This window comes from Falco peregrinus, chromosome 11, assembly GCF_023634155.1.
Source record: "Falco peregrinus isolate bFalPer1 chromosome 11, bFalPer1.pri, whole genome shotgun sequence".
Classification (NCBI taxonomy): Eukaryota; Metazoa; Chordata; class Aves; order Falconiformes; family Falconidae; genus Falco; species Falco peregrinus.
This window is the reverse complement of record NC_073731.1, coordinates 2,956,662-2,965,000: the sequence shown is the minus strand read 5'-3', so window position 1 is coordinate 2,965,000 and position 8,339 is coordinate 2,956,662.

The window sequence follows — 8,339 nt, the reverse complement described above, 5'->3', positions numbered from 1 at the left end:
GGTGGTCCTTCCTTTCACACAGCTTTAATGATAAGTGACAGAACACCGAAAGGCACTCAGCCGCCTGCAGAATGCATTAAAAATTCAAAACTTTACTTATCAGTCTTTTATTAAAACTTTCTGTAATTGTGTAAAGTATTTCCCCACTGGGTTAGCTTTCAATATGGAGTGCAATTATGTTTCTGACACAAAAATAATTAGAATTTAAAAAACTAAAGTAGGGGAAAGTATTTACTTTTAAAGCAAAAATCTATTCACTTTCATATATGAAAAATCACTACAATAAAAAATTAAGCAACTACTGAGCTGAGCCACTAGTTTGTGTCACTTACCGAGAGCTGTGGTGAGCTGGACCAAAACCTAGCCTGAAGATTTTTAAACTGCTGGTGACTACTGAAGAATGCGAATTTCTTCTTTGGCTAACAAAATACTTGAATGTGTTATGCCTCCCTGCATGCTGTGTATCTCTTGCTGCGCTTTTGTGAGACACTGTTGCTCTAATAAGTTTACATAGGTTGTGCTAGGCTTTTCTGTCTGTGCTGATCCCCTATCCTTGAAGTTAGTCAGCCACGTGGTCTCAAATGGCCATGGTGACAGATTTATGTTTTGTCATTAGGGGTAGGTCTGTGGAGATTTCTAGTGGCTTCTTTATGAAATCCACCTGAGTGTTTGGATGACTAAAGTCTGCAGTTTGTATTTGCAGTATTCCAACCCTTCTGCGATGTGTGTGGTACCTGTGATTGCAGACAGCAATTTAGAACCAAAAATTGTTTTAAGCAGATATTTGGTCTCTCTCTGATCCACAGTGACAGTAGCTGAGCTTCCCCCAATGGTGCCAGTGCAAACTCTTGGGCTTTGGAAGCACTGAAACACCTTCCCTATTGTTAATGCCTGTCACGTGTTAGTTGATGCAGAAGAGACTTGTCTCCTTAGCCCTGTTAAGCTGTGAGTTTACAGCTCTGTCTGAAGTAGCACAGGCAAGATACATTGATGAGATGCAAACAGGGGAAAAAGTGCTTTTACTGATGTTCGCAGAAGCAGGCTAAACACCTGTGAGAAGCGGGTGCTTCAGGGACGCCCACATTTGCAAACTGTTCATGGGTATCTTGGAGATAGCACTTCTCTACTTGTGGAGTGATTAGTTACCTCTTCAGCACTGGCAAAGCTTGTGGATGATGAGCTCTGCCTTCACCTGCAGGTGTTGCCATGGCAAGGGACTCTGGAAGTACATTCAGGCAACAAAAATAAAAAGGGGATAAAGCAAAAATGAGAAATGGGGAAGAAATGGGAGCAGGAGAAGACAAGAATATTACACTGAACTGGAGCTTTACTAGGGAGAGCTGACATTGTTTGCGGCTGCCTCCCCTCTCATGTAGCATCGTTAGGTGCTGGCAGGTAGCTCACAACCATGGCACTGCAAAGTCTCCTGTTCATCTGCCAGCTTGCACTATTGCTGTGGTGCAAATGTGGTCCAGCTCAAGGGAATCAGGCTGTCACTGTGGTAGCTTTCTGGGACAGATCCACCAGCAGTTGGAAAACCTCAGTTCAGCATATGATGAAGCATTTGAGGAGTCCCATTCATTTTCAGGTATTTGAAAGGGTGAGAGTTTAACTATGCTGAACTTATTCTGGTCCTGATTTTCAGGTGTTCAAAATGGGAATAGCATTTTTCTTCCTCTCCATCCATGTCTTCCTTTTCATCCTGCTTGAGTAAACCATTTCTGCGTATTTGTTTCCCTCTAAGTGTGACTATCTGACTTCAGGATGTGTGCACCTGAACTACTTCATAAAGAAAAGTTAGATCTAGAAGATGGGTTGGCATCTAGTTCTTATGGTTACTCCTTGTTTATTCCTCTTCTAGTCAGAGTTCCATAGCTGAGGACCTGCTTCTGTGATATTTTCTCTTCTATTCATCCCTCATACTTGCTTTTCTCCAGAAAACTAAGTAATTTTAGAGGGCAATATTCTTCTCTGTTGCATCCTAGCTATGTGCTGAGTGAGACCCCATTTCCTTCATACTTCTCCAGAAGGAAGTGTGGCACTGGGAGGCAGTTCTACAGTGTGCTGTGGCCAGTCCCCTATCTGGGCAATTCTGGGGGGAGGACTGTAGAGTACCACCAGTGTGGCACCTCTCCTTCCAGGCTAGCTATTGTCTCTGCTGGTAATGGCCAGTCTCACGCGCTGTGGTTGGCCTCTCCCAGGATAAAGACTTTCATATATGCTAAGTTTAGCAGGGAGGAAAGTCAGTACAGAAAGAAGAGCACTCTGTGTGTGCTCCTCAGGGTGTTAACATCTGTGATATACATGCTTGCCCTCATTCAGTGAGTGCAGCTTCATTCCTAATTAAGAATTGCAGTAATCAGCCAAGAGGCTTATTGTGTGAAGTTGAGGAGCCAAAATTGTTTGTGAATTCAGTTCAGATTCAATGGATTTTTTTTCACCCACCCTAGAAATGTTTCATTTCTACATTTTGCAAAAAGTGCTTTTCGTTTTGTAACAAATCTAATTTCCTTCTTGGAGTGTGAAATGGTAATTTTGTTTTGCTGTAAAGACTATTCTTGGGTCGATCCAAGCCACTAGTATTGTTGTGAGGTTTTTTTGAAGTTTGGTTGTCAGCTTGAAAAAATTAACTATTTGCATAGTTGGTTACATGAGACAGATCAACAGCTCTGGAGCTATATCTGAGATCAGGGTCTCTGCCAAGAAACAGGATCAACTGACAAGACTGGACAGCCTCCCTGCATTTATTTTTCCATGGGCAAAATGATGTATCCAGTATGTTCCTTACAAAGCTTTGTCTTTGCTGGCTATGGGGCAAGAAAGGGTACATATAAGGTAGTGGTTTGCTACTTTGCTTAGAACCACTTTACAATTTATAACTTTTCTTTTATAAGTACTTCCATAACTTTTTACAACTTCAGTTCCACTTGTTTTGTATGGATAAACAAATGTACCAAATTCCAGCCAGTTGGGGGTGTGTGTATGTGGTGGGGTTTTTTTGGTTTTGTTTTTGTGGGTTTTTTTTTTTGTCTAGGGCCTTAGAGAATGTCTGAGCCAGTGCCCCTAAATAACACATTGCTGGAGGATTAAGTGTTGAGTGCAACCTAGAAGTGAGAGCAATCATGGCCTGTTTCTGAGATATTAACCCACCAAGGAGTACCATTCCAAACAAACAGGATCTATAGTGCCATGACATTGCTGCTACAGAGTCACCTGTGAACTTAATCAGAAATGCAAAAATTGCTGTTTGAAAACCCATTTTGGTCAATATAAAGACACTGTCAATGTCAATGGTGTGTCAGACCAAACTCTGTGGAAAGCAGTATGTTATCAAGGGGTGATCTTTTTCATTGAACTGAAATAAAAATGCACCAATCTTAGATCCCAAACCAGAAGAATGTGATGTTATTCCAGTGTATGCGTGTTTGTTGTTGTATTTACACCAATGCATTTCATAACTAAAGAGAAGACTTCACTGTAGTTGAGCCATTTACTTTACACTAGAGTTTGCATTTAACCCTTGACCTTCTGTGGCATCATTCAGTCTGACTAAAATAAAACAGCTCAGGCTCTTTTTTGCCTTTCTCAATGCCCAAATGGGCACTGTGGATTATGCCTAAGGTTTCTGCCCTCCTGCTGTGGACTATTATGACATGGTTGTCTTTGTGCAGGAATCCTTTATATGTAGCATTTTCATCTCCATCGTCTCAATACGCACATGTGTGCGTATATATATAACTCTCTATATGTATTCTTGGAGGTGCTTCAGGTTTTTTTTCTTTTTGCCCAGTCATCTGAGATTATTCTCTCAAGCTTTCTGTAAGGTTGAGTCACTTTGTGCTTCTCATCTGAGCTCGTCAAATTTTGTTACAGAAATTGATAATACTCGGTGGATTTCACACACCTTTTAGCTTTGTTTCTTCTACTTGCAAGGGGTCTCAGATGGGTGCCCACTAAAACAAGGTCCTTCCTAGTTTAGATCTCCTTTGATTAGTATCTTGTAATTTCATGGTAATTTTTGAAGCCTAGGCCATGCTGTACACAATAGTGTTTTTTCTTATGTTTCCAACATGGATTCTACAGTCTGCTGATGAATGCTGACCCAGAACTACAGCTGCAAAATGGTTTGCAAGTATAACAATTATAAGTGTTCTCTTTTCATTCTTAACATTGTCTGTGCTATGTGAGCCCAGACATTGATGATTTCCAGTTATGTGAGGGTTCCACAAACATGTAGTAGTAGATGCTAGCGCAGAAGGATAATTCTCAGCTTACTCGTGTGTCTTGGATTGTCAGCTCTTTATGCATTTTTTGGGTTAACAACGATGCCTACCTAGGTAGCAGTGTTATCTTTCCCATGGGCTTTTTTTATACTGGCAGCCTGTGGGAGAGGAGGTATTTCCAAAGGTCATCATGCAAGCTAATAAACTATTTTAAATGAGATGATGTTGAACTTCTGCCTCTTAAAATTCACTTTTATCCATATATTTTTTGTGTCTTGAACCAACTCATTGTACAATATTCCTATTCATAGATGCTCCCAAACAGATATCTCCTGTCCTCTTCATATTTTTATTTTCTGAATATGTGTCCGTATATATTTATTTGTACCATTTTTGCAAAAAATAAACCATCTTTTTAAGATGGAAGCTCATTTTACCTGCCTGACACCTTGCCCTTCATACGGTTATCTATATCTTTTTTCACATTTGCCTCTTCATGTATTTCACACGAATATGGTCTCTGCTACTTGCTTACCCTTGTATTCTCTCTGCATGCCTTAGTATGCCTTTTAATTAGATGCACTTCTGTTCTTTCATTGCTTGTTAACCCTTTCATTTGAGAAGCAGTTTTCCTTAGCCCTGCAAATACCCTCTGTTGTTTCCAAAGTCAAGTCCATTTCCCTCGGTAACCTTGATTTCGCAAGCTATCAGTTATACTACAAATAATTCAGCCTCTAATTAGTCCATCTGTTAACTATTCAAGTACACATGACTTATCTTTATTATGTATCATAATGGTCAGTCTTCCTACCTGCTACTGATATTTTGGTATGAAAAAATATGTTTTTCTATGTATGACATTCCCATGTTGTCAATGTCCCTTCTATGGAATATATTGCATATTACATGGTTTTATAGTGTGTACCAAGGAAAGTGATAAGGATTACAACCTCTCTGATTTTATGTTTTTTTAGGCAATTGTTGCTTCCAAGAAAGTGCAGAGGCTTTGTAGTTAACCCCTCTTTCTTTGCCAGATTTTCTTCAACTGAAAGAGGTTGATGGTAACAAATTTTTATGGAAGAAAAGATTTACCTCTGATAACAAAGGCAGAATAATTTTGAACTTCATTTCCTAATGCCATTGGTATGGGCCAACATTAGATTTCTGTTGCATGATGGGAGTCTGTATTAAACAATCACTTGAAATAACTAACCTGTATTTTCTGATATGGCATAGATTTGAGAACTTTTCATCTATTCAGGAATGTCACAGTCTAGAGGACTAAACTTTATCAGTCATCAATAGTGCTGTGACAAATGTTCAAGTTCTAAATTAATTTTCAGGGAGTTTTTTGTTACTGTTTTTTAGCAATATTTGTCATTATTTGGAAAAAGCCTGTGTGTTCTGGAAGGTTATATTTAAGATTTGGCTTTCTTGGAACGCAAGAGTGAGTACAGATAAATACAAACTACAACAGCTTTACTAGATTGTGTCTATTAGTACACGTGCTCACAAGGGTTTGTAAGAGTTCAGCTTATTTTGACCCAGGAGAACTGTTATATGCTAGAGTTCTTTATTATTACACTCTCCCTACAAAATAGGGAAAATGTACGTAAAGCCAGAAGAAAGTTCTTTTGCATTTCATTAAAGACTGCAATCCTAAAAAGATGTCTTCTACAATTTCGTTTTCATGGGCTCAGAACTGAGCTGAAACCGTATGTTGTTGAAAGTCTCATGATTTTTCATCTCACAGAGAGATTTCAAGCAGTACAGCTAGCACTAATAGGTTTTTTAGAAAATGGACAAGAAACTTTTGAATTTTACTTATGCAAAAACTCCACTGTAATTTTTTATAAATCTGTTGCCTACCTTGAACACTGTAAGATTACGCCCTCCACGCAGAATTACACACAGCTACTTTGAGTGTTGTCCTCTGAGTTCCATGTAGTCTTCTCACAAACTAGCCAACAATTACAACAACATGTTGTTCAGTGTTATCTCTAAATCTCCTTTATTCCTTCTACCACATACAGTGAGTCCCAAAAGTTCTTTGATGGGACAGAGGATTAATACCAAAGCTGAATGACTTACAGCCGCTACCACCTAATTAAAATGATTTTGTGCCAGTTGCTTTTGTTGGGTAGGATCCACACATAATATAATTTTAATCCTGTTTATATACACTCCTGGGACAGATTTGAGATCAGCATTGCCATTTAAGTGAGGTTAATCAAGCATACTGTATGCAGCTTTTGTTTCTCTATTGTGTGTGAAAGGTGACTATAGCTGATGGGATCTTGACTGGCCGTTTGCTGCAAAAACCACTACTTTCTTGTTAACGGAGTGTCTGGTCATTAACCTAACCCCAGCCCCAGTGACTCTTTCTGCCTGGTCCTTGGAACTGTACAGCTGTTGTTATTCACAGAGGAGCTTATAGTTATGAACTGGATTGTACTGGCAGTGGATACGTGACTGTACAGAGGGATAGAAAACAAGTGAAAAATAATTACATCTTCCCTAAAAACAAACACTATTTTTTGTATTCTTGGTGTGTTTTATGTATACGTAAAGGTCATTAAGGCAAAATGAAAAAGACCCTCATAAAAATCCTTCTTGAAAAGTATTGTTGCTGACAGCCGTGACCTCTGTGAGTCTGCATGTTTACCCATAATTCATAATTAACAAAGACATTAGAACTGCCACTAGAGGATTCTGGGCTTTATTTCTTTCTAACTGGGCAGTACTAATGCTGGAAGTGCTCCCAATTCAGTGATTTAACATTTCAGGAAATCTTGGAGAGGCAGCAGAAGCCTCCTTATATAGTTCATACTCTGGGACTGTGGTTATACAGATATGGCTGAGATAATTATTCAGCTCTTGTTATTGCTATAGTTCTGCACCTGATCCCTGAGCCATTAGAGCACTCTGCAGGTTATTACAACTATCAAACATCAAGGTCTCTTTTCTAGTCTCTCGACTATGTGGTTATCGTTTTACTTCTTTTAAATCCTCCATCTGTGGAGAAGGCTTCTATGCTCTAACTTGGAGATCTGCTAACACTTTTTTTTTTTTATGACTTCCCAAATGAGGCCCTTTTTTTACCAGCACATTAACATAAAAATATAAACTTAGAGTTTCTCCACTTGTGTTGGTTTTATTTTCTCCCTCTTGTTGATTTCTTCTTTGAGACACTGTGCACCTACACTTTAATCTGTGTAGAGAACGATCACAGAGAGGTAAGGGTCTTAAGAACCATGAAACCCCACAAAATCTCCCTGGGATGATATCATTTCTGGTGGAGGGTTAAGTTAGTGTCAATTTTTCACTGATACACTTTGCTTTACACACAATTTTACCTCATTGCTGCTTTTCAAGTTAGACACAAATTCCATGAAAATGGTATGGTACTTTTAAATGAGGCTTTGACTCTCACTGTACTTAAAGATTCATTACTTTGTGTGCTGTAGGTGGGTAGTCCTCAGTTAGCATTTAAGATAGGGAAGCTTGTTGGAAAAAAAATCTTTGCTGTACGTGATAATATCACTCTACTGTCAAGTGGCTTTCACTGATTACCTAAAAACAAAACCAAAAATATCATCAAAATCATGTAGATATGAATATCCTAGTCCTTCTTTTAGGTAGTCAGGGTGCAGGCATTCACTTGTATGATGATATTTAAGATAATTTTGTAAATTAAGAGCCTAGAGCAGATCTCTGTGGGCTGTGTTATAAGGGAAAACAAGGAGCTAATGCTGCTTTATGCACTAGGGAGCTCAGCTTTTTGAAATCTGTGTTTTGTGTTATATCAAAACACCTGCAAAAGGCATTCCAGCAGCACCAGGCAAACTGATGAGGAATCTAATCCACCAAGAGTCAGTCACAAACAGTATGGTAAAAGGAGGAAACATATGGCTGCCTTACTTAATATTGCTGTACTGTCATCCCACAACATATTCCCCTAAATGGGCATTAGCTTTATTGGTAGATCAGAAGGATGTGGAATGCAGGAGAAAATAAAAACATCGTATATGTGTGAGTGGGGTATTTTTTTAAACACAATGTGTAATTTAACAGATATCTAATTTATGTCAGACAGAGGGATAAATGTATAATGCA